Source organism: Stenella coeruleoalba, assembly GCF_951394435.1.
Source record: "Stenella coeruleoalba genome assembly, chromosome: 5".
Taxonomy (NCBI): Eukaryota; Metazoa; Chordata; class Mammalia; order Artiodactyla; family Delphinidae; genus Stenella; species Stenella coeruleoalba.
Window position 1 is genome coordinate 6,803,228 of NC_137150.1, and position 27,637 is coordinate 6,830,864.

The window sequence follows — 27,637 nt, forward strand, 5'->3', positions numbered from 1 at the left end:
TGTCTTCTTTGGAGAAATGTCTATTTAGGTTGTCTTCCCATTTTTTGATTGGGTTGTTTGTTTTTTTCTCTTGATATTTAGCTGCATGAGCTGTTTCTATATTTTGGAAATTAAGACCTTGTCTGAGGCATCCTTTGCAAATATTTTCTCCCATTCCGTAGGTTGTCTTTTTGTTTATGGTTTCCTTTGCTGTACAAAAGGTTTTTAAGTTTAATTAGGGCCCATTTGTTTATTTTTGCATTTGTTTCCATTACTCTAGGACGGGGTCCCCAACCCCCCAGGCTGCGCAGCAGGAGGTGAGCGGTGAGCGAGCAGAACTTCATCTGCCACTCCCCATCGCTCACATTACCGCCTGAACTATCTCCATGCACCCCGCCTCAGTCTGTGGAAAAACTGTCTTCCACAAAACTGGTCCCTGATGCCAAAAAGGTTGGGGACCACTGCTCTAGGAGACTGATCCAAAAAAATATTGCTGCAGTTTATATCAGAGTGTTCTGCCTATGTTTTCCTCTAGGAGTTTTATAGTTTCCAGTCTTACATTTAGGTCTTTAATCCACTTTGAGTTTATTTTTGTGTATGGTGTTAGAGAATGTTCTAATTTCATTCTTGTACATGTAACTGTCCAGTTTTCCCAGCACCACTTATTGAAGAGCCTGTCTTTTCTCCATTGTATATTATTGCTTCCTTTGTCATAGATTAATTGACCATAAGTGCATGGGTTTATATGTGGGCTTTCTATCCTGTTTCATTGATCTATGTATATGTTTCTGTCCCAGTACCATACGGTTTTGATTACTGTAGCATTGTAGTTTGCTCTGAAGATAGGGAGCCTGATTCGTCCAGCTTCATTTTTCTGTCTCAAGATTGTTTCGGCTATTTGGATTCTTTTTTGTTTCCACAAAAACTTTTAAATTTTTTGTTCTAGTTCTGTGAAAAATGCCATTGGTAATTTGATAGAGATTGCATTGAATCTGTATATTGCCTTAGGCAGTATGTCATTTTAGCAATATTGATTGTTCCAATCCAAGAACATGGTATATCATTCCATCTGTTGTGTCATCTTCAGTTGCTTTCATCAGCATCTTATAGTTTTCAAAGTATGGGTCTTTTGCCTCCCTAAGTAGGTTTATCCCTAGGCACTTTATTCTTTTTGATGCAATTCTAAATGGGATTGTTTCCTTAATTTCTCTTTCTGATAGTTCCTTCTTGGTTTATAGAAATGCAACAGATTTCTGTATATTAATTTTTGTATCCTGCAACTTTACCAAATTCATTGATGAGCTCTAGTAGTTTTCTGGTGGCATGTTAGGATTTTCTATGTATAGTATCATGTCATCTGCAAACAGTGACAGTTTTACCTCTTCCTTTCCCAGTTGGATTCTTTTTCTTTTTTTCTCTGATTGGTGTGGCTAGGGCTTCCAAAATTATGTTGAATAAAAGTGACGAGAGGACTTCCCTGGTGGTCCAGTGGTTAAGACTCCATGCTTCCACTGTAGGGGGCACGGATTTGACCTCTGGTTGGGGAAGTTCCGCATGCCACGTGGTGCAACCAAAAAAAAACAAAAAAAAATGGTGAGAGTGGGCATCCTTGTCTTGTTTCTGATCTTAGAGGGAATGCTTTAAACTCTTCACCATTTGAGTATGTTGTTAGGTGTGGCTTTGTCTTATCTGGCCTTTGTTATGTTGAGGTTGTTTCCCTCTATGCCCACTTTCTGGAGAGTTTTTATCATAAGTGGATATTGAATTTTGTCAAAAGCTCTTTCTGCATCTATTGAGATGATCGTATGGCTTTTCTTACTGTGGTGTATTGCATTGATTGATTTCTGGATATTGAAAAATCCTTGCATTCCTGGGATAAATCCCACTTGACCATGGTGTATGATTCTTTTAATGTATTGTTGGGTTCAGTTTGCTAATATTTTGTTGAGGATTTTTGCATCTGTGTTCATGAGTGATATTGGCCTGTAATTTTCTTTTCTTGTGATAGCTTTGTCTGGTTTTGGTAGCCTCATAGAATGAGTTTGGAAATGTTCCTTCCTCTGCAACTTTTTGGAATAATTTCAGAACGATAGGCATTAACTCTAAATGTTTGGTAGGAGTCACCTGTGAAGCCATCTAGTCCTGGACTTTTCTTTCTTGGGAGTTTTTTTATTACTGACTCAATTTCAGTACTGGTAAATGGTCTGTTCACATTTTTTATTTCTTCCCAGTATAGTCTTGGGAGATTGTACCTTTCTAAGAATTTGTCCATTTTTTATAGGTTGTCCATTTTATTGGCTTATGGTTGCTTGTAGTACTCTCTTATGGTCCTTTGTATTTCTCTGGTGTTGGTTGTAACTCTGTTTTCATTTATGATTTTATTGATTTGGGCCCTCTCCCTTTTTTTCTTGATGATTCTGGCTAAAGGTTTATCAATTTTGTTTATCTTTTCAAAGAACCAGCTTTTAGTTTTATTGATTTTTAAATTGTTTTTTTAGTCTCTATTTCGTTTATTTCTGCTCTGATATTGTGATGTCTTTCCTTCTACTAACTTTGGGTTTTGTTTGTTCTTTCTGTAGTTGCTTTAGGTGTAAGGTTAGGTTGTTTGTTTGAGATTGTATCTCTATAAATTTCCCTCTTACAACTGTTTTTCTCTATCCCATAGGTTTTGTATTGTCATGTTTCCATTTTCATTTGTCTCTAGGTACTTTTTGATTTCCTTTTTAATTTCTTCAGTGATACATTGGTTGTTTAGTAGCATATTGTTTAGCCTATATGCTTTTGTATTTTCTGCAGTTTTTTTTCTTGTAGTTGATTTCTAATCTTCTAGTGTTGCAGTCGGAAAAGATGCTTGATATGTTTTAAATTTTTCTAAGTTTACTGAAGACTGTTTTGTGGCCTAGCCTGTGATCTGTCCTGGAGAGTGTTCCATGTGCACTTGAAAAGAATGCATATTCTGCTGCTTTCAGGTGGAGTGCCCTATAAATAGCAATTAAATACATTTGATCTAATATGTCAGTAAAGGTCTGTGTTCCCTTATTGACTTTCTGTCTGAATGATCTGTCCATTGATGTAAGTGGGGTGTTAAAGTCCCCTACTATTATTATGTTACTGTTGATTTCTCCTTTTATGTCCATTAATATCTACCTTATATATTAAGGTGCTCCTATGTTGGGTGCATATATATTTACAGTTGTTATATCTTCTTGAATTGATCTCTTGGTCATTATACAATGTCCTTCTTTGTCTCTTGTAACAGTCTTTATTTTAAAGTCTGTTTTGTCTGATATAAATATTTTTATATACTTTCTTTTGATTCCCATTTGCATCTAATATCTTTTTCCATCCCCTCAACTTTCAGTCTGTATGTGTCTCTAGATCTGAATGAGTCTCTTGTAAGCAGCATACATATGGGTCTTATTTTTGTATCCGTTCTGGCAATCTATGTCTTTTTGTTGGAGCATTTAGTCCATTTACATTTAAGGTGATTATTGATATATATGTTCTTATGACAGTTTTTAACTGTTTTAGATTTCTTTTTGTAGGTTTTTTTTTCACCCTTCTTTTATTCTCTTACGATTGGATAACTGTCTTTACTTTTGGATTCCTTTCCTTTTTTTTGTGTGTATATCTATTATAGATTTATGTTTTGTCCTTACTGTGAGGTTTTTGTTTTAAGTTGCTGTTCTCTTAATTTCAAATGCATTTTAAAATCCTGCATTTGTACTCACCTCCCCTCACGATTACTGTTTTTGATATCATATTTTACATCTAATTGTTTTCTGTATCCCTTAACTGCTTATTGTGGATACAGATGATTTTTCTGCTTTTGTCTTTTAACCTCCCTACTAGCTTTGTATGTGGATGATTTCCTACCTTTATGTTGGCCTTTACCAGTGAGCGTTTTCATTGGGTAATTTTCCTGTTTCTATTTGTGGCCTTTTCTTTTTTCCTAGAGAAGTTCCTTTAGCATTTTTATAAAGCTGATTTGATGGTGCTGAATTCTTTCAGCTTTTGCTTGTCTGTAAAGCTTTTGATTTCTCTATCAAATCTGAATTAGCGCCTTGCTGAGCAGAGTATTCTTGTTTATAGGTTTTTCTCCTTCATCACTGTAAATGTATCATGCCACCCACTTTCTGGCCTGCAGAGTTTCTGCTGAAAAATCAGCTGATAGCCTTATGAGGGTTCCCTTGTATGTTATTTGTTGCTTTTTCCTTGTTGCTTTTACTATTCTCCCTTTATCTTTAATTTTTGTCATTTTGATTACCATTTGTCTTGGTGTGCCCCTCTTTGGGTTAATCCAGTATGGGACTCTGTGCTTCCTGGACTTGGCTGACTTTCCATTCCCTGGTTAGGGAAGTTTTCAGCTTTATCTCTTCAAATATCTTCTCAACCCTTTCTCTCTTCTCTTTCTGGGACCCCTATAATGCAGATATTAGTGAGCTTGATGTTGTGCCAGGAGTCTCTCAAACTGTCCTCATTTCTTTTCATTCTCTTCTCTTTTTTATGTACAGCAGCATTGAATTCCACGATTCTGTCTTCCGACTCACTGATCTTTTCTTCTGTGTCATTTAGTCTACTATTGATTCCTTCTAGTGTATGTTTCATTTCAGTGATTTTATTCTTCATCTCTGGTTGTTTTTTATGATTTCTAACTCTTTGTTAAAAACTTCTAACTTCTCACTCTGTGCATCCATCCTCCTCCTGAGTTCTTTAATCATCTTTATGATCATTACTCTGAACACTTTCTCCAGTAAATCGCCTATCTCCACCTTGCTTAGTTCTTCTGGAGTTTTATCTCACTCCTTTATCTGGAACATATTCCTCACCCGCCTCATTTTGTTTAAGTTGCTATTTCTATTTTTATGTATGTGGTAGGTTGATTATGGTTCTCAGCCTTGGAGAAGTGGCCCTCTATAGGAGGCATCCTATGCGTCCCAGCAGGGCACCCCCCTCTCATCCCCCAAGCGATAAGCTCTAGGGGTCCCTCTAAGAGGGCTGCCTCGGTCCTTATGTTGTGGCGGGCTGACTATGTGGGTGGTCTGGTAGGCTTGGTTGGCCCCCACTCTGGTTGCCAGGCCTTGCCTTGTGAGGATGCTACTGGCTGCTGTTTAGGGGCCTGGTTACAGGGAGGCTGGTTGTGGAACACTAGGGTGCCCCAGGCCTAGTACTGGTTCACTGGTGGGCAGAGTTAGGATCCCAAAGACTCTGGGACTTTTGCCCACACACTGGCAGTTGAAGCCAGACCCTGGGGTTAGTGCTGGGACTACTGGCAGTCAAGGCTAGCTCCCGGAGTCTGGCTGCAGGGCCCTGGGGTCCCCAAATTCATTTCAGATCGTTGGGGGAGGGAACAGTTCCTGACACTTGGGTATGAAGTCCAGGGTATCCTGAAGGTTGCTTTGGCCTGCTAGTGGGCAGAGCCACGGCCCAGCTGGTCCCAGGGAAGGGTCTGGCCTGAATTGGCAGACTGGTTGCACAGGCTGTGGGGTCATACTTTTCTTTCTTCTGGTTCTACCCCCTCATGGTTGAGGCTGAAATAGAGGCTTGAGTAGGCTTCCTGGCAGGAAGAGCCAGTGCCTGCCCATTGGTGGGTGGAGCTGGGTCCTGGCCCTCTGGTGGGCCAGGCCATGTCTAGGGGCCTTTCTAGAGGAGGCTGTGTGCCTAGGAAGTCTTTATGCAGGCTTTCTGCTTATGCGTGCAGCTATGTTAGTAATGTGGCATGAGGCATCCTAGCACTGGCACCTACAGGCTATTGGGTGGGGCCAGGTCTTGGCACTAGTAAGCCAAGACGTCAGCCACCAGGAGAGTTCATATGGTTGGATGTTCCTAAATGTATCTGCCACCAGTGTCTATGTCCCCAGGGTGAGTCATGGCAGCCCCTGCCTTGCCAGGAGACTCTCCCGAGACCAGCAGGTAGATCTCCCAGGCTCTTATTAAGTCACTGCTTTTGCCCTGGGTCCTGGTGTGTGCGAGATATTGTGTGCACCCTCCAAGAATGGAGTCTGTGTTTTCCCCAGTCTTTTGGAGTTCGTGCTATCAAGTCCTGCTGGCCTTCAGAACCAAATGTTCTGGGGGTTTGTCTTCCTGGTGCCAGACCCCCAGGCTGGGGAGCCTGACATGGGGCTCAGAACTCTCAGTCCTGTGGGAAAACTTGTGATATAATTGTTCTCTAGTTTGTGGGTCACCCACCCAGGGGGTATTGCATTTGATTATATCGTGAGTGTGCCCCTCCTGCCTGTCTTGTGGTTCCTTCTTTATGTCTTTAGCTGTAGAAGATGTTTTCTTGTAGGTTCCAGTCTTTTTCATTGATGGTTGTTCTGCTGATACTTGTGATTTTGGCATGCTTGTGAGAGGAGATGAGATCATGGTCTTTCTACTCCACCATCTTGGCCACTGTCCCTAATAGCAATTTGTAAGTTCCAGTTTCCCCTAGGCACGATCACTTGGTATTATTGAACAATAAAATTAGCCAAGCCAGCGAGTGTGAAATGATTTCTCATTAATTACTTATGAGATTTTTATCTCATTGAGTTAATTATTTGTGACAACGCAAGTGTCAATGGTCATTCTCATTCCTTCTATGAATTGCTTATTATAACTCTTGCCTACTATTCTACTAGAATGTATTTTTCTTAATAAATTGTATGCTTTCTTTATATATTCTAGGTACTGTTCCTTGTCTTTGTTTACATGGGTTATAACTGTCTATCCTCAGTTTTTACCTTTTTTTTTTTTTTACCTTGTTTATAATGTTTTTTGACGTTCAGGAGTTTTATTTATTTTATTTTTGGCTGTGTTGGGTCTTCGTTGCTGCATGTGGGCTTTCAGTAGTTGCGGTGAGTGGGGGCTACCCTTCATTGCAGCGCTCGGGCTTCTCATTTTGGTGGCGTCTCTTGTTGCGGAGCAAAGGCTCTAGGCACACGGGCTTCAGTATTTTCAGCACATGGGCTCTAGGGCAGGCAGCCTTCAGTAGTTGTGGAGCGTGGGCTTAGTTGCTCTGCAGCATGTGGGATCTTCCCACACCAGGGATCAAACCCATGTCCCCTGCATTGGCAGGCAGATTCTTAACCACTGCGCCACCAGGGAAGTCCCAGGAGTTTTAAATATTAATATCCTCTATCACCTCTTTCATTAAGGTTTTTGTCTAAAATTTGTATTGCTTTGCTTTTCACTTGGGTCTTTAAACCACATGGCATTTTGAGGAGTAGGGATCTAGTTTTTTTCCGCCCATGGGAATAGCCAATTGTCCCAGCCCTATCCATTGACTAATCTATCCTTTCCCCACTGGTGAATATTGCCACCTTTGTCATATACCAAGTTTCTTTCCATTGGTTTGTTTACCTTTGGGTTGGGTACTGTATGGTGACAATTTTTTTTTTTTTTGGCAGTCATAGATAACTAACTTAAAATCTATTTTATTATTTGGATCCTGTTTAAGTGTACAGTTCAGTGACATTAAGTACACTCACATTGTTGTGCAATCATCATTACCCATCTCTAAAACTTTTTCATCATCCCAAATTGAAACTCTGTACCCATTAAACAGTAACTCCCCATTCACCCCTCTCTCCTTTCCGCATTCCCTGGTAACCACTATGCTACTTTCTGTTTCTATGCATTTGACTGTTTATTCCAGATGCCTCACATAAATGGAATTAGACAATGTTTGTCCTTTTGTGTCTGGCTTATTTTACTTAACATGGCGTCTTCAAGGTTCATCCATGTCATAGAATGTATCACAATTTCGTTACTTTTTAAGCCTGAATAATATTTCATTGTATGTATATATCACATTTTGTTTATTCATTCATCCATCAATGGGTATTTGTGTTGTTTCCCCAGTTTTGGTATTGGAAATAATGTTGCAATGAACATGGATGTACAAATATCTGAGTCCCCGCCTTCAATTCTTTTGGATATATACCTCGAAGTACAATTGCTATATCATATGTTAATTCTGTTTAATATTTGATGAACCACCATACTGTTTTTCAGAGCAACTGTACCATTTTGTATTTCCACCAGCAATGCACAAGTGTTCCAATTTCTCCACATTCTTCCTAATACTTATTGTTTTCTGTTTTTTTAATAATATTTATTCTAATGTGTGTGAAGTGGTGTCTCATTGTGGTTGACTTGCATTTCCCTAGTAATTAATGATGTTGAGCATCTTTTCCTGTGCTCATTGTCTATTTGTATACGTTCTTTGGAGAAATGTCTATTCAAGTCCTATGCCCATTTTTGAATTAGGTTGTTTATTTTTGTTCTTAAGTCTTAGGAGTTCCTTATATATTTTGGATATTAATCCCTTATCAGATGTATGATTTACAAATGTTTCCCCCACTATATGGGTTGCCTTTTTACTCTGTTTTCCTTTGATGCACAGTTTTTAATTTTAATTAACTGCAATTTACCTATTTTTCCTTTTGTCACCTGTGCTTTTGCTTGTTATACCCAAGAAGTCATTGCCAAATCCAACATCATGGAGCTTTTCACCTATGTTTTCTTGTAAGTCACATTTTAAAGAAATACATAGATGGAGTTGGTTTGCTAGTATTTTGTTTAGAATTTTTTGTATGTATGATCATAAAATTTTCCCATATCCTTTCCCATATATGTCTTGTATTTCTGGTAGTAAGACTACTAGCCTCATAAAATTCGTTGAGAATCTTTTCTTTTTGCTTTATGGAACAAATGGGACTTATTGAAGATCTGGTAAAACCTACCACTAAAATTATTTTATCCTGTAGCTTTTGTGAGAAAATTTTTCCCTCATTTTTTTAATTATAAGTTTTACAGTTTCTCTAATTTTTTTTATTTTAATTAAATTAAGTTTATCAGGAATTATGTATTCCATCTGTTCTATTTAATGGTATAAGTTATTTATCATACTTAAATATTTTCTAATCTCTATACTCTCTGTAATTATGTCATTTTTAAAAATTGCCTATTTGTGCCTGCTTTCTCTTGTATTTGATCCATTTTTTTCATTGTTGTTAATCATTCTTAATCTTTTCTGTTTTCTTAATCTTTTCAAAGGACGAGCTTTTGTTGATCCTCAGTTTTTTCTTAATTTCCTACTTTATTACTTTCTGCTATTGTTAGTTTTCTTTGTTCACATTCTTTGTGCCTACATTGTTATTTTTATAACTTATAACCTAGCCCATTGATGATGTCTAGCCTTCTTTACTAAAACTAGTTTTTGTTTTTTGGGGGTTTTTTTTGGCCTGCATTGTGTCTTCATTGCTGTGTGGGCTTTCTCTAGTTGCAGAGAGCAGGGGCTACTCTTCGTTACGGTGTGTGGGGTTCTAATTGCAGTGGCTTCTCTTGTGGCAGAGCACAGGCTCTAGGCACACGGGCTTCAGTAGTTGTGGCGAGTGTTCTCCATAGTGGCTTCACCAATTTACATTCCCACCAACAGGGTAGGAGGGTTCCCTTTTCTCCACACCCACTCTGGACATTCTGACTGGTGTGAGGTGATACCTCCTTGTAGTTTTGCTTTCCATTTCTGTAACAACAATTTTGAGAATCTTATCCTGTGCCTTTTGGCCATCTGTCTTCTTTGGAGAAATGTCTATTTAGGTCTTCTCCCATTTTTTGATTGGGTTGTTCAGTTTTTTGTTTGTTTGTTTTTTCTATTGAGCTGTATGAGCTGTTTGTATATTTTGGAAATTAATCCCTTGTTCTCACATCATTTGCAAATATTTTCTCCAATTCTTTAGGTTGTCTTTTTGTTTTGTTTATGGTTCTCTTTGCTGTGAAAAAACTTAAATTTAATTCGGTCCTATTTGTTTAGTTTTACTTTTCTTTCCATTACTCTAGGAGACGGATCCAAGAAAATATTGCTGCGATTTATGTAACAATATGTTCTGCCTGTACTTCCCTCTAGGAGTTTTATAATATCTGGTCTTATTTAGATCTTTAATTCATTTTGAGTTTATTTTTGTATATGCTGTTAGAGAATATTCTAATTTCATTTTTTTACATGTCACTGTCCAGTTTTCCCAGCACCATTTATTGAAGAGACTATCTTTTCTCTTTTGTATATTCTTACCTCCTTTACTGTTGATTAATTGATCATAAGTTCATGGGTTTATTTCTGGGCTTTCTAGCCTGTTCCATTGATCTGTGTGTCTGTTTTTGTGCCAGTACCATACTGTTTTGATGACTATAGCTTTGTAGTATAGTCAGGGGGCATGATATCTCCTTCACTCTTTGTTCTCAAGATTGTTTTGCCTATTTGTGGCCTTTTGTGTTTCTATACAGCTTTTTAAAATTTTTGTTCCAGTTTTGTGAAAAATGCCATTTCTAATTTTTTAGGAATTGCAGTGAATCTGTAGGTTGCCTTGGGAGTATGGTCATTTTAACAATATTTATTCTTCCCATGCAAGAACACGGTATATCTTTCCATCTGTTTGTGTTGTCTTTAGTTTCTTACATTAGTTTTCAGAGTACAGCTCTTTTGCCTCCTTAGGTAGGTTTATTCCTAGGTATTATTTTTGATGCAATCATAAATGGGATTTTTTTTTTAATTTCTCTTTCTGTATTTTGTCATTAGTGCATAGGAATGCAACAGGTTTCTGTATAATTTTGTATCTTGCAAACTTACTACATTTATTGATGAGCTCTAGCTCTAGTTTTCTGGTGGCATGTTTAGAATTTTCTATGTATATATAGTATTGTGTCATCTGTAAACAATGACAGTTTTACTTCTTTCCCATTTGGATTCCTTTTATTGCCTTTTCTTATCTGGTTGCTGTGGCTAGTACTTCCAAAACTATATTGAGTAAAAGTGGTGAGAGTGCATATCCTTGTCTTTTTCCTAATCTTAGAGAAAATGCTTTCAGCTTTTCACCATTGAGTATGATGTTAGCTGTGGATTTGTCATATATGGCCTTTATTATGTTGGGATTGTTCCCTCTGTGCTCACATTGTGGAGAGTTTTTATCATAAATGGATATTGAATTTTATCAAAAGCTTTTCTACATCTATTGAGATGATCATATGGTTTTTATTTTTCAATTTGTTAATGTGGTGTATCCCATTCATTGATTTGCGGATATGAAAAATCCTTGCATCCCTGGGATAAATCCCAGTTGATCATGGTATATGGTCCTTTTAATGTATTGTTGGAGTCAGTTTGCTAGTATTTTGTTGAGGATTTTTGCATCTATGTTCATCATTGAACATATTGGCCTATAATTTTCTTTTTTTGTGGTATCTTTGTTTGGTTTTGGTATCAGCATGATGGTAGCCTTATAAAATGAGTTCAGAAGTGTTCCTTCCTCTAATTTATTGGAATAATTTCAGAAGGGTAAGTGTTAACTCTTCTCTAAATGTTTTGTAGAATTCACTTGTGAAGCCATCTGGTCCTGGAGTTTTTTTGGTTATTTTGTTTGTTTGTTTTGGTTTTATTTTTGGCTGCACCACACAGCTTGCAGGATCTCAGTTCCCAGACCAGGGATTGAACCCGGGCCACGGCAGTGAAAGCACCAAATCCTGACCACTAGACCACCAAGTAACTCCCTGGTTCTGGACTTTTGAAATTATTGACTCAATAGCAGTACTGGTAATTCGTCTGTTCATATTTTCTATTTCTTTATGGTTCAGTCTTGAAGATTGTACCTTTCTAAGAATTTGTCCATTTCTTCTAGGTTGTCCATTTAATTGGCATGTGGTTGTTCTAGGTAGTCTCTTAAGATTCTTTGTATTTCTGTGGTGTTGGTTGTAACTCCTGCTTTTCATTTCTCCTTTTATTGATTTGGGCCCACTTCCCTTTTTTTCTTGATGAATCTAGCTAAAGGTTTATCAATTTCGTTTATCTTTAGAAGCCTCCAGCTTTTAGTTTCATTGATCCTTTTTATTGTTTTCTTCATCTCTCTTTCAGTTATTTCTGCTCTGTTTTTATATATTTCCTTCTACTAACTTTGAGTTTTGATTGTTCTTCTTTCTGTAGTTGCTTTAGGTGTAAGTTCAGGTTGTTTATTTGAGGTTTTTCTTGTTGCTTAGGGTAAGCTTGTATCTCTAAATACTTCCCTCTGGGCACTGCTTTTGCTGCATCCCATAGGTTTTGGATCATCGTGCTTTCATTTTCAGTTGTCTCTAGGTATTTTTTTTAATTCTCTTTTTGATTTCTTCTGTGACCCATTGGTGGTTTATTAGCATGTTTTTTAGCCTACTTATGTTTATGGATTTTGCAGGGTTTTTTTGTAGTTGATTTCTAATCTCATAGTGTTTTCATCAGAAAAGATGCTTGATATGATTTCAGGTTTCCTAAATTTACTGAGGCTTGTTCTGTGGTCTAGCATGTGATCTATCCTGGACAATGTTCCATGTGCACTTGAGAAGAATGTGTATTCTGCTGCTTTCAAGTGGAATTCTCTATAAATATCAGTTAAGTCCATTTGTTCTGATGTGTTATTTAAGGCCTTTGTTTCTGTATTGATTTTCTGTCTGGATGATCTGGCCATTGATGTGAGTAGGGTTTTAAAGCCCTCACTGTTATCATGTTATCGTCAATTTCTTCTTTTATGTCTGTTAACATTTGCCTTATATATTGATGTGCGTCTGTGTTTACAATTATTATATCTTCTTGGATTTATCATTATGTAGTGTCCTGCTTTTTCTTCATCAGTATATAGGGTCTTTCTTTGTCTCTTGTAACAGTCTTTATTTTAAAGTCTGTTTTGTCTGATATAAGTATTGCTACTCCAATTTTCTTTTGATTTCGATTAGCATGGAATACCTTTTCCATCCCCTCACTTTTGGTCTGTTTGTGTCTCTAAATCTAAAATGAGTCTCTTGTAGGCAGCATATACATGAATCTAGTTTTTATATCCATTCACCCAGTCTGTGTCTTTTGTTTGGACCATTTAATCCATTTACATTTAAGGTAATTATCCATATTTGTGTTCTTATTTTCAGTTTGTTAATTGTTTTGGATTTGTTTTTGTAGGTCTTTTTTCGCCTTTCTTACTTTGGTCTCTTCTCGTGATTTGATGACTCTCTTTAGTGTTGTGTTTGGATTCCTTTTTCTTTTTTGTGTGTATATTTATTTTAGATATTTGTTTTTTGTTTACCTTGAGGTTTTTGTATAGAAGTCTCTCTCTGTATATATATGTTTTTGTTTTAAATTGCTGATCTCTTTATTTCAAATGCATTTACATACCTTGCATTTGTACTCTCCTCCACTCACAATTACTGTTTTCTATATCATATTTTACATCTAATTGTTTTCTGTATCCCTTAACTGCTTATTGTGGATACGGATGATTTTACTGCTTTTGTCTTTTAACCTGCATACTAGCTCTCTTTGTGGATGATTTCCTACTTTTACTGTATGTTTGCTTTACCAGTGAGTTTTTCATTCCATGATTTTCTTGTTTCTAGTCGTGGCCTTTTCTTTTTGCCTAGAGAAGTTCTTTTAACATTTGTTATAAAGCTGGTTTGATGGTGCTGAATTCTTTCAGCTTTTGTTTTTCTATAAAGCTTTTGATTTCTCTGTCAAATCTCAATGAGAGCCTTATGGGTAGAGTATTCTTGGTTGTAGGTTTTTCCTTTCATCAAATATATTGTGCCATTCCCTTCTGGCCTGCTGAGTTTCACTGGAAAAATCAGCTGATAGTCTTCTGGGGATTCCTTTGTATGTTATTTGTTGCTTTTCCCTTGCTGCTTTTAGTATTCTACCTTTATCTTTAATTCTTATCATTTTTATTACAATGTGTCTTGGTGTGTTCCTCTTTAGTTTGATCCTGTATGGGACTCTGCACTTCCTAGATGTGGTTCACTCTTTCCTTTCCCATGTTAGGGAAGTTTTCACCTTTTTTCTCTTCAAATATTTTCTCGACCCTTTCTTCTCTTTCTGGGACCCCAGTTTCTGTTTCCCCCAGTCCTGTGGAGCTGCTGCACTCAATCCCCTCTGGCCTTCAAAGCTAAATGCTCTCCTCCTGTTGCTGGACCCCCAGGCTTGTGAGCCTGACGTGGGGCTCAGAACTCTCACTCCTGTGCGAGAACTTCTGTGATATAATTGTTCTCCAGTTTGTGGGTTGCCCATCTGGGGGTGGGGGCAGGGGGTATGGGATTTGATTATATCATGAGTGTGCCCCTACTACAGTCTCATAGGTTTCTTGTTTATGTCTTGGATGTAGAATACCTTTTTTGGTAGGTTCCAGTCTTTTTCTTCAATCGTTGTTCTGCTGAGAGTTGTGATTTTGGTGTGCTTGTGAGAGGTGAGTTCAGGGTCTTTTTACTCCACCATCTTGGTCTCAGTTCTTTGCCCTCGGTCTTGATTGTTGAGTGTAGGTTGACCATTACCTCCCCCAGTATTTAATTTTCTTATGGTCTTGATCTTCTGGTTGAGAAGTTTTTGTCAGTCTTATCTTTACTTAGATTTTTGTCAATTTATCCTAAGCATTTCATGTTTTTGACTTATTATAAAAGTATTTTTAAAATTTGCTTTCACTTGTTTGCTGCTAGTTTGTAGAAATGCAATTGACTTTTATTTATAGAACTTGCTAAATTTACTCACTTATTCTAGTACCTTTTTTTGTAGATTTCTTGTAATTGTTTTTATGTACCTGATTTTATAGTCTACAAATATAGTTCATTTCTGTATTTTTAAGTTTATGCCTTTTCTTGCCTTATTGTGTTGACTAGACCCTCTGCTATAATGTTGAATAGAAGTGATGAGAGTGGACATCTTTGTCTTGATCTACACCATGGAAGCATTTGGTCCTTCAGCATTACTATGATGTTGGCTGTTAAGTTTTTACTGATAATCTTTATCATATTGAGGAAGTTTTCTTTTATTCGTTGTTTACCAGGAGAGTTTTTTTCTTCTTTCTTCTAAATCATGAATGGATTGAATTTTGTCGATGCTTATTATTTAATTAATTAATCTGCCTCTATTGAGATGAACATGTTTATTTCTCCTTAATTCATTCATATAGTTAATTACATTAATGGATTTCCACTGGTAAACCAACCTTCATTTAATGCAATGAACCCCACTTACTATTATCCTTTTTGTATATTGCTGAGTTCCATTTGCTAATATTTGTTAAAAGATCTTCTCACCTATGTTTGTGATGGTTATTGCTGTATTGTTTTCTTATAATTTCTTTTTTTCTGGCTTTGGTACCAGGGTGATAATACTGGCTTCATAAAATAAATTCAGAAGTCTTTCCACCTCTGTTTTCTGAAAGCTTTTGTGTAGGATTGATATTACTTTTTCCTTAACTGTTTGGCAGACTAGTGAAGTCATCTGTGCCTTAAGTTATCTTTGAAGAAAAGTTTTTCATTATGAATTCAGTTTCTTTAATTGTTTTAGGGATTTTTAGGTTTTAATTTCTTCTTTAATCAGTTTTGCTAATTTGTGTCACACAAGGTATTTGTTCACTTCATCTAAGTTATCAAATACCACTTGCATGATGTTGACAGTATTTCCTTATCCTTTTAACATCTTGCATGAAAGACCCTAGTAATACCCTCTTTCATTCCTGACATTGGTAATTTGTGCTCTTTTTTCATCATCAGTCTAACTAGAAGTTTATCAATTTTTCAAAGAACAAGTTATTAATTTCATTGATTAATCTCTTTTTTGTTCATTCATTTCCTATTTCATTGACTTGTACTCTTTCATTATTCTTCCTTCTTTGGGTTTAATTTGCTTTTTTCCTACCTTAAGGTAGGCAGAATTAAGACCTCTCTTATTTTAGTGAGTATTTTAATTCTGTAAATTTTCTTTTAAGCACTATATTAGCTGCATCCCACAAAGTTGATATGTAGTGTTTTCAGTTTCATTTAGTTCAAGATATTTTCTAATTTTGTTTATGACTTTTAGTCATTTTTCCCTCTATGCTTCATTTTGTATACCTTCTATTGCTGCATCTTCAAGTTTACCTGTATTTTCTGCTTTTTCAAATCTTCAATTGATCCCACCCAGTAAATTTTTTATGTTTGACACCATATTTTTTCACCTCTAGAAACTCCATATGGTTCTTTATATATATATTCTATTTTCCTCCTCATTATATTCATGTTTTTCTTTATATCCTTGAGCATATTTATAATGTTTATAAAAGCTGTTTTAACATCCTTCTCTGCTAATTCAATTATCTCTCTCATTACTGGATCAGTTTTTATTGATCATTGTCTCTTTTAGTTATGTATCACAGTTTCCTGCTTCTATCTTGTAATTTTTTTTATTGGATACTGTACATTGGGAATTAAACATCCTTACAAGCTCTATTTTATTATAGACCTTTAAAGAGTTTTGAACTTTGTTTTGTTAGGCAATTAAGTTACTTGAAGATCAGCCTGATCTTTGTAGGCTTGGTTTTAGGCTTTGGGGGGCAGGTCTAGGGTAGCTTTTACTCTAGGGTTCCTTTAGCCCCAGTACTAAGCTTTGAAGCATCTAAGGTCTCCACTGAATGTGCCATGTATCCAACAAGATCTGTCCCCTCTGTCTGCTGAATGCATGAATGACTCCCAGGCCTGTGTGAGCTCTTAGAGTGATTCAGCTTATGTAACTGTTCTTTACACCACAGCTGTTCTTTCTCTAGCTTCATGAAGTTTCATCCTACACATATGCAGACTAGTATTCAACTAAGACTCAAGGACCCCTGAGCAGAACACTGGAGCTCTGCCTCTGCATCGCTCCTTCCTCTCCAATACTTCGCTAGCAAATTCTAGCTTCCTTGAAACTTCAGTCTCTGTCTCCTCAACCCAGCGATAGTACTGGACTATTTGGACTCCCCCTCCTTTGCTATAATTTGGGAAACTGCTTTGGGAAGAAATTCATAGGGCTTGCCCTCCTTATTTGCCGTCTCTCTAGGGTCATAATCCTGTAATACCTATTGCCCAATTTATGAAAACAATTGATTAATATACTAAGTCCAATTTCCTCATTTATAGTGGGTGAAGAAGTCCTATAGTCATTATGTCTTCATAATGACATAATGGATTCAACTGATTATAAATATTCATGCCTTTTATTGATTGTAAAAAAAATTCTTGGGCTTCCCTGGTGGCGCAGTGGTTGGGAGTCCTCCCGCCAATGCAGGGGACGCGGGTTCGTGCCCCGGTCCGGGAGGATCCCACATGCCGCGGAGCGGCTGGGCCCGTGAGCCATGGCCGCTGAGCCTGCGCGTCCAGAGCCTGTGCTCCGCAACGGGAGAGGCCACAACAGTGAGAGGCCCGCGTAACGAAAAAAAAAAAATTCTTAGTTCATTAAATAATTGCCTTTTCCCCATTCTCTCCTTACCTCTAATAATTGCTGGACTTTGATTTAACTGATATTCAGCACCACCTATGCCAGACACTGTTCTAGGCATTCAGGATACTTAAGTGAGCAAAGCACATACTCTGCTCTAATGGAATTCACATTGTTTACAGCCTGTCCTGCCCCTTAACTCCTTTCTCCTATTTTCATCACTTTAGCTGTGTTCTTTCTGTAATATTTTATCAGCTCTGCATTCTAATTCACTCACTCTATTCTTGGCTGTATCACAGTCTATTTAACCAGTCCCTTAATATTTTCTTCTCGTTTTAACAATTATAAACACTTACTTTATTTCAGAGCATTGGTGTATTTTCTCACTTTAGGTGTCTAAACCTGGTATTTGTTTGATCTCTGACTTTTGATTATGATTTCTTTGCACGTTTCCCAATTCTTTGTGAGCTCATCTTTCAAGGGACTTATTTTTTCGTTCTGAGGAAAATTTGTGGACTAGGTTGTGGAAACATCCCTGTAGACTGAGTTTGTGTTTGACCAGGAGCCCTTAGAGATATCATCTGCCCAAGAACCAATTTTTACTTTATGTTATGCTTGGGGATTTTTTAGGGATTCCTAGATCAGGTAGGAAAAGTAAACTTGAAGCCCAAGCCTGGCTGAGGTACAGTCTTAGGGCTTCAAATCCTTAGGAAACTTTTTAGCCCATGCTTTCACTAGTATGTGCAGACCTTTATAGATTCTGTCTTTATGTGTCTGGGGTGGTGTTGGTGGTAATAGCTTGTTTTGATCAATTCACAGACACATTAAAACCTAAGACCCTTAATTACAGAGATATCAACTTTCCCAGAGTGACCAAAGAATTAGTACCAGTGTTGATGCCCCTGTTTTTAATCTCCTATTAGTTATGTCACTTGATGATTGCCTTTTCTTCCTTGTAAACTCAGCTATGTCCTTAAATTTATTTCATTTTTATCCAGCATTTCCAGGTATTTTTAGGGGTCAAGGGCTTTCGTTTTTGAAGTATAGTTGATTTACAGTGTTGTGTTAGTTTCAGGTGTACAGCAAAGTGATTCAGTTATACATATACATGTAGTCACTCATTTATAGACTCTTTTCCCATATAGGTTATTACAGAATATTAAGTAGAGTTCCCTGTGCTATACAATAGGTCCTTGTTGATTACTTATTTTATACACAGTAGTGTGTATATGTTAATCCCAACTCCTAATTTATACCCCTCACCTTCCCCTTTGGTAACCATAAGTTTGTTTTCTATGTCTGTGGGTCTGTTTCAGTTTTGTATATAAGTTCATGTGTATCATTAATTTTGGGGGGGTGGGATTCCACATATAAGTGATATCATATTTCTCCTTATCTGTCTACCTTACTTCACTTTGTATGATAATCTCTAGGTCCATCCATGTTGCTGCAGATGGCATTATTTCATTCTTTTTAATGTATTTGTCATATTCCATTGTACATATATACTACATCTTCTTTATCCATTCATCTGTCAATGGACATTTAGGTTGCTTCCATGTCTTGGCTATTGTAAATATACTGATATGAATATTGGGGTACATGTGTCTTTCTGAGTTAGAGTTTTCCCCTTATATATGCCCAGGAGTAGGTTTGCTGGATCATATGGTGGCTCTGTTTTTAGTTTTTTAAGGAAACTCCATACTGTTCGCCATAGTGGCTGCACCAATTTACATTCCCACCAATAGTGTGGGAGGATTCCCTTTTCTCCACACCCTCTCCAGCATTTATTATTTATAGACTTTTTAATGATGGCCATTCTGACGAGTGTAAGGTGGTATCTCCTTGTAGTTTTGATTTCCATTTTTCTAACAATTAGCCAGTTGAGCACTTCTCATGTGCCTCTTGGCCATCTGTATGTCTTCTTTGAGAAATGTCTATTTAGGTCTTCTCCCATTTTTTGATTGGGTTGTTTGAGTTTGGTCTTTTTGTTTTTTGATATAGAGCTGTATGAGCTGTTTGTATATTTTGGAAATTAATCCCTTGTTGGTCACATCATTTGAAAATATTTTCTCCAATTCTGTGGGTTGTCTTTTCATTTTGTTTATGGTTTTCTTTGCTGTGCAAAAGCTTTTAAGTTTAATTGGGTCCCATTTGTTTATCTTTGTTTTTATTTCCATTACTCTAGGAGACAGATCTAAAAAGATACTGCTGTGGTTTATGTCAAAGAGTGTTCTGCCTATGTTTTCCTCTAGGAATTTAATTTTGGTCTTTAATCCATTTTGAGTTTATTTTTTTGTGTGGTGTTAGAGAATATTCTAGTTTCATTCTTTTACATGTAGTGGTCCAGTTTTCCCAGCACCACTTATTGAAGAGACTGCCTTTTCTCTATTGTATATTCTTACCTCCTTTACTGTCGATTAATTGACCATAAGTGAAGGGGTTTATTTCTGGGCTTTCTATCCTGTTCCATTGATCTGTATTTCTGTTGTTGCGCCAGTACCATACTGCTTTGATTACTGTCGCTTTGTAGTATAGTCTGAAGACAGCCTGATTCCTCAAGTTCTGTTTTTCCTTCTCAAGATTACTTTCATTATTCAGGGTCTTTTGTGTTTCCATACAAATTTAAAAACATATTTGTTCTAGTTTTGTAAAGAATGCCATTGGTAATTTGATAGGGATTGCATTGAATTTGTAGATTGCCTTGGGTATTATAGTCATTTTGACAATATTGATTCCTCCAATCCAAGAACATGGTATATCTTTCCATCTGTTTGTGTCATCTTTGATTTCTTTCATCAGCATATTATAGTTTTCAGAATACCAGTTTTTGCCTCCTTAGGTAGGTTTATCCCTAGGTGTTTTGTTCTTTTTCATGCGATGGTAAATGAGATTGTTTCCTTAATTTCTCTCTCTGATAGCTCATTGTTAGTTTACAGGAATGCAATACATTTCTGTATATTTTGTATCCTGTGACTCTACCGAGTTCACTGAAGAGCTCTAATAGTTTTCTGGTCACGTCTTTAGAATTTTCTATATACAGTATCTTGACATCTGCAAACAGTGACAGTTTTATTTCTTCCTTTCCAATTTGGATTCCTTTTATTTCCTTTTCTTCTTTGATTGATTTCTTCAGTAATCCATTGGTTGTTTAGTAAAATATCATTTAGCCTCCACACGTCTGTCCCAACTGGTCTCGCAGTAGGTTCTGATCTGTGTTGCGGACTCAGTTCTGCAGGCAACTGGAATGTAGTTTTCTTGCTTCTGGTGTCTGGCCCATGGTGGGTGAGGCTGGTCTAGAGGCTTGTGCAAGGTTTACAGGTGGAAGGGCTTGGTGCCTGTCCACTGGTGTAGCTGGTTCTTGGCCCTGTGGTGGCCAGGGCCATGCCTAGAATTGGCCGTGGGCTCAGGAAGTCTTTAGGCAGCCTGTCTACCGATGGATTGTGCTGTGTTCCCACCCTGTTCATTGTTTGGCCTGAGGCATGCCAGCACTTGAGCCTACAGGCTATTGGATGGGGCCAGGCCTTAGTGCCAAAATGGTGGCATCCAGGAGATCTGACACTGATGAATATTGCAAATTACCTCTGCCACTAACTGCATTGTCGCCACAGGTCGTCACAGCTACCCCCACCTCCCCAGGAGACCCTCCAATACCAGCAGGTAAGTCTGGCCCAGGCTTCCATGAAATCACTGCTTTTGCCTTGGGTCCTGGTGCATACGAAACCTTCTGTGTGCCCTCCAAAAGTGGTGTTTCTGTTTCCCCCAGTCCTGTGGAGCTCCTGCACTCAATCCCCACTGGCCTTCAAAGCTAAATGCTCTAGGGCTCCTCCTCCTGTTGCTGGACCCCCAGGCTTGGGAGCCTGGCGTGTGGCTCAGAACTCTCACTCCTGTGCGAGACCTTCTGTGATATAATTGTTCTCCAGTTTGTGGGTTGCCCATCTGGGGGTGTATGGGATTTGATTATATCGTGAGTGTGCCCCTACTAGTCTCATAGGTTTCTTCTTTATGTCTTGGATGTAGAATATCTTTTTTGGTAGGTTCCAGTCTTTCTTTTGATGGTTGTTCAGAAGTCAGATGTAAGTTTGGTGTTTCTTGTGTGAGGAGGTGAGCTCAAGATCCTTCTACTCAACCATCTTGTCTGTGTAAGAGCAAGGGTTTTAAGTTATTCTTTGCTCTCTCGCAATCAGAAGTCTCTGATCCACTGTGAAGATTTTTTTTTTAATCACAAAATTTGATTTGTTAAAAATTTGATTTGTTAAAAAAATTTGATTTGTTAAAAACAGCCATTTCCTATTTCCTGTGAAATTAAATTCCATCATCTTCCCATGGCCTATCATGGCCCTATACCATCCCACACCACTCCTCTTTGCTTCTCACATTCCTGTCCTGTTGGATTTTCTCAGTTGATTTTTGACTCCCTCGAGGATTTCTCACCCTGTATTGTTTCCACCTGCCTTCCTCCAGATTGTGCCTCATTCACTCCCCATTCACCTCACTAAACAACTTAAAAGACATATCCTCTGGGAAGCTCTCCCTTAATCCCCATTTAGCAGACTGTGCCTTCCTTTCCATAGCCTCATAGCACTATACTAGTGGAAGCTCCAGAATTTCTCTGTATATGGGGCCCAGAGGAGATGGTTTTGTGAGGTTGGGGGTGAAGTCACATTTGCTTTACAGGTATCTTTTTAAATTGTATGTTTTTTGTTTTTTTTTTTTATTGTTGTGTTAGTTTTAGGTGTACAGCAAAGTGATTCCATTTTACGAATATGTATATATTCTCTTTCAGATTCTTTTCCATTAAGGTTTATCAAAAGATATTGAATATAGTTCCCTGTGCTATACAGTAGGTCCTTGTTGTTTATCTATTTTTTTGAATTATTTCTTTATTTTTTTTATACAGCAGGTTCTTATTAGTTATCCATTTAATACATATTAATGTATATATGAAAACCCCAATCTCCCAATTCATCCCACCACCAACCCCCACCACTTTCCCCCCTTGGTGTCCATACGTTTCTTCTCTACATCTGTGTCTCAATTTCTGCCCTGCAAACTGGTTCATCTGTATAATTTTTCTAACTTCCACATATATGCATTAATATACGATATTTGTTTTTCTCTTTCTGACTTACTTCACTATGTAATCTAGACAGTCTCTAGATCCATCCACGTCTCTACAAATGACCAATTTCGTCCCTTTTTATGGCTGAGTAATATTCCATTGTATATATGCACATCTTCTTTATCCATTCATCTGTCAATGCGCATTTAGGTTGCTTCCATGTCCTGGATATTATAAATAGTGCTGCAGTGAACATTGGGGTGCATGTGTCTTTTTGAATTATGGTTTTCTCTGGGTATATGTCCAGTAGTGGGATTGCTGGGTCATATGGTAATTCTATTTTTACATTTTTAAGGAACCTCCATAATGTTCTCCATAGTGGCTGTATCAATTTACATTCCCACCAGCAACAATGCAAGACGGTTCCCTTTTCTCCACATCCTTTCCAGCATTTGTTGTTTGTAGATTTTCTGATGATGCCCATTCTAACTGGTGTGAGGTGATACCTCATTGTAGTTTTGATTTGCATTTTTCTAATAATTAGCAATGTTCAGCAGTTTCTCACATGCTTCTTGGCCATCTGTATCTCTTCTTTGGAGAAATGTCTATTTAGGACTTCTGCCCATTTTTGGATTGGGTTGTTTGTTTTTTTAATATTGAGCTGCATGAGCTGTTTATATATTTTGGAGTTTAATCCTTTGTCCACTGATTCGTTTGCAAATATTTTCTCCCATTCTGAGGGTTGTCTTTTCATCTTCTTTACGGCTTCCTTTATTGTACAAAAGCTTTTAAGTTTCATTAGGTCCCATTTGTTTATTTTTGTTTTTACTTCCATTATTCTAGGAGGTGGATCAAAAAAGATATTGCTGTAATTTATGTCAAAGAGTGTTCTTCCTATGTTTTCCTCTAAAAGGTTTGTAGTGTCTGGTCTTACATTTAGGTCTCTAATCCATTTTGAGTTTATTTTTGTGTATGATGTTAGGGAGTGTTCTAATTTCATTCTTTCACATGTAGCTGTCCAGTTTTCCCAGCATCACTTATTGAAGAGACTGTCTTTTCTCCATTGTATATCCTTGCCTCCTCTGTCATAGATTAGTTGACCATAGGTACATGGGTTTATCTCTGGGCTTTCTATCCTGTTCCACTGATCTATATTTCTGTTTTGGGGCCAGTACCATATTGTCTTGATTACTGTAGCTTTGTAGTATAGCCTGAAGTCAGGGAGTCTGATTCCTCCAGCTCCGTTTTTTTCCCCTCAAGACCACTTTGGTGACTTCCCTGGTGGTGCAGTGGTTAAGAATCCGCCTGCCAATGCAGGGGACACAGGTTCGAGCCCTGTTCGGGGAACATCCCACATGCCACAGAGCAACTAAGCCCAAGCGCCACAACTTCTGAGCCTGCGGTCTACAGCCCGCAAGCCACAACTACTGAGCCCACATGCCACAACTACTGAAGCCCATGCACCTAGAGCCCATGCTCTGCAACAAGAGAAGCCACCGCAATGAGAAACCCGTGCACAACAAAGCAGCCCCCACTCGCCGCAACTAGAGAAAGCCTGCATGCAGCAAGGAAGACCCAATGCAGCCAAAAATAAATAAAGATAAAATAAAATTTAAAAAAAAAAAAGACCACTTTGGCTATTTGGGGTCTTTTGTGTCTCCATACAAATTTTAAGATTTTTTGTTCTAGTTCTGTAAAAAATGCCATTGGTAATTTGATAGGGATTGCACTGAATCTGTAGATTGCTTTGGGTAGTAGAGTCATTTTCACAATGTTGATTCTTCCAATCCAAGAACATGATATATATCTCTCCATCTGTTGGTATCATCTTTAATTTCTGTCATCAGTGTCTTATAGTTTTCTGCATACAGGTCTTTTGTCTCCCTAGGTAGGTTTATTCCTAGGTATTTTATTCTTTTTGTTGCAATGGTAATGGGAGTGTTTCCTTAATTTCCACATTAATCTCACCTCTGAATTCACAGATGGTATATCCTGTCACATGGCTAACATTTCTTGTGCAGTAATAGATTTTAGTCTTAAAAATCTGGCAACTCACCTTTGTATCCTTGTCATTTTATACACAGGAGATGTTTAATAAATGTGGAATATAGTAAGAATTCATAGTATAAAAGGAATTGGAACTACAGTTACTATCCATGCAACAAACTAGGATAATTACTCTTTAGCTGTAGATGTGGTTGGTGTTGCACAGAGTTTAAGAATACTGACTCGACCAAGAATCCCAGCATGCTACTTCTTAGCAAAATTGCTTCTCTGTATCTGTTTTTATTAAATTTTTGCCAGGATTTAGTGACTTAATATGCTTAAGTAAAATGCTAAGAAGAGTGCCTGACACCTAGTCAGTGCTTCATAAGTGGTACATGGTAAGGAAATTACTTGATTATATGAAGCCAAGTAGTATTCACAGATTGACAATCTGCTAGTTCAAACCTACTTTGTACCAATGCAGATTTTTTTAAAATTCGCATTATATTAACATTTTAAAACTGTTTTAGGTAAAAGGTCTTCCTAATTTGTACATTTGTAGTATTAGTTTAAACATTATATGTTTCACATTTATTTCAAAACATCTTCACATACATTATTTAAACACATCCTCACTACAGCTTTGAACAAAAAGGTGTGTGTCTAGTAAGGCAATAGACACAGGAAGGTGAATTGGCTTCCCCAGAGCTATACATTGTGCTGCATATAGGAAGTGTGCTGAAAAGAAGTCCATTTATGTGACTCAAAGAACAGACAAAAGTGACCTATGGTAACTGGAGATGGGGTTGAGAATTGACTGGAAAGGGGCACAAGGAAACTTTCCTTCAGTGAATTGAAATGTGTCTTCTTTAGGGTAGTGATTACAGTAGTGTATACAGCTGTTAAAAGTCATCAGCCTGAACACCTAAAATCTATGTATAATATTGTATTGTTAATTATGCTTTGATTTTTTTTAATGTTAAAAAGATATAGGAGGGGGGATGATCGAGATGGCAGAGTAGAAGGATGTGGAGCTCACCTACTTCCACAAATACATCAGAAACACATCTACACATGGAACAATTCTCATAGAATACCTACTGAAAGCTGGCAGAGGACTTCAGAATTCTGAAAGGGCAAGAAAGATCTCCAGGGGCTTCCCTGGTGGCGCAGTGGTTGAGAGTCCACCTGCTGATGCAGGGGACACAGGTTCCTGCTCTAGTCCGGGGGCATCCCACATGCCACGGAGCGGCTGGACCCGTGGGCCATGGCCGCTGAGCCTGCGCATCCGGAGCCTGTGCTCCGCAACAGGAGAGGCCACAACAGTGAGGGGCCCGCGTACTGCAAAAAAAAAAAAAAGATCTCCACATAACTGGGTAGGAAAAAAGAAAAAAACAAGAGAGAGAGAGGAATCAGGAGAGTACCTGCGTCCCTGGGTGGGAGCTATGAAAGATTAAAAGTTCGTGTACCCTGGGAAGCCCCCTCACTGGCAGAGAGATCAGCCAGGACAGAGGGGGAGTTTCAAAGCCTCAGAGGAGAGTGCAGCAACCAGTTTGTGGCAGGCAGAATGGAGAGAGACCTGCACAGAGGGTCTGTGCTGCTGCCTGGCACTCCCCAGCCTGAGACGTACATCTGCAAGGATGAGCGGGGTCTGGGTGCTGAAGCTCAGGCTTCAGAGACAGACCTGGGGACAGGACTGGGGTTGGCTGTGCGGAGACAGCCTGAAAGGGCTGGAGTGTGATGCAACCACAAACAGGAGGGTACACAGAGGGAGCTGGGACCCACCACAGAGGCAAGGCACTATTGTTGGGTGCACAAAGGGAGGGCCGGGGCCCACCACAGCAGCCTCTTTCTCCACACACACGCAGCCAACAGGGCACCACCCCCACGAACTCAAGGAGGGCCCACCAGCTTTTGCCTCCTTGAACTCCAGGAGCTGATGCCAGCCGCCACCACTGCCACGGGCTCCAAGAGCAGGCACCAACTGCTGCCACCACCACTGCTGTGGGCTCCAGGAGAGGGCACCAGCTCCCACCTGTGCACATCCCCATCAAGGGGATAACGGCCAGCACAGGCTGAGGAAACAGTGGCAGGTATCCACTAAACAGTCCTCACACCAAAAATATTAAACCCACACAAGCTACACAGGGACACTGCCACATAAAAATAGCCCTCCAAGACCACAGTAGGTAATTTTTTCTCCAACAGTCACAGAATAAGAGAAATAAAAGTAAAATTGAGAGGGACTTCCCTGGTGGTCCAGTGGTTAAGAATTCACCTTCCAATGAAGGGGACACGATTTCTATCCCTGGTTGGGGAACTAAGATCCCACATGCCATGGGGCAACTAAGCCTGTGTGCTCTATAGCCCGTGCACCACAACTAGAGAGCTCGTGTGCCACAACTACTGAGCCCATGCGCTCTGGAGCCCACGCACCACAACTAGAGAGCCCACACACTGCAACTACTGAGCCTGCATGCTCTAGAGCCCACACGCCACAACTAGAGAGAAGCCCGTGCACTGCAGCGAAAGATCCTGCATGCCGCAACAGAGATCCCACGTATCGCAACTAAGACCCAACACAGCAAAATAAATATTAAAAAAAAAAACAGATTTTGCACAGCAAAGGAAACCATAAACAAAACGAAAAGACAACCCTCCCAATGGGAGAAAAATATAAAAACAAAATAAAACTGAGGAGCAGAGGAACACTCCCAGTTAAAAGACCAAGAGAATTCCCCTGAAAGAACAACAATGAAACAGACCTCTTCAGTCTAACAGACACAGATTTCAAAAGGAGATAATAAAAATAACGAAGGGATTAAGAAAGGCTATTGACAGAAATGCAGATTGTTGTAAAAAGGAGCTAGAAACTATAAAGAGGAGCCAAGAAAGGTTAGAAAACTCATTCACCAAGACAAAAGCTGAGTTAAAGGCAATGAATAGCAAAAAAAAGCAAAATGAAAGCAATACAAGAGATCTATGGGATAATATAAAGCATGCCAACCTACAAATAATAGGGATTCCAGAAGGAGAAGAAAAAGAAAAGGTGATCAAAAATGTATTGAAAGAAATTATGGCTAAAAACTTCCCAAACCTAAAGAAGGAAATAGATATCCAGGTACAGGAAGCACCAAAGTTCCCAAACAAGATGAACCCAAACAGACCTAAACTAAAACATATTCAAATGGCAAAAGTTAAAGAGAGGATTCTAAAGGCAGCAAGAGAAAAGCAAAGAATTAATTATAAGTGAACCCCCACAAGGCTATCAGCTGATTTCTCTACAGAAACTTTGCAGGCCAGAAGGAAGTGACAAGATATATTCAAAATCCTGAAAGGGGAAAAATCTGCAACCTTGTATACTCCACCCAGCAAGACTATCATTTAGAATAAAAGCA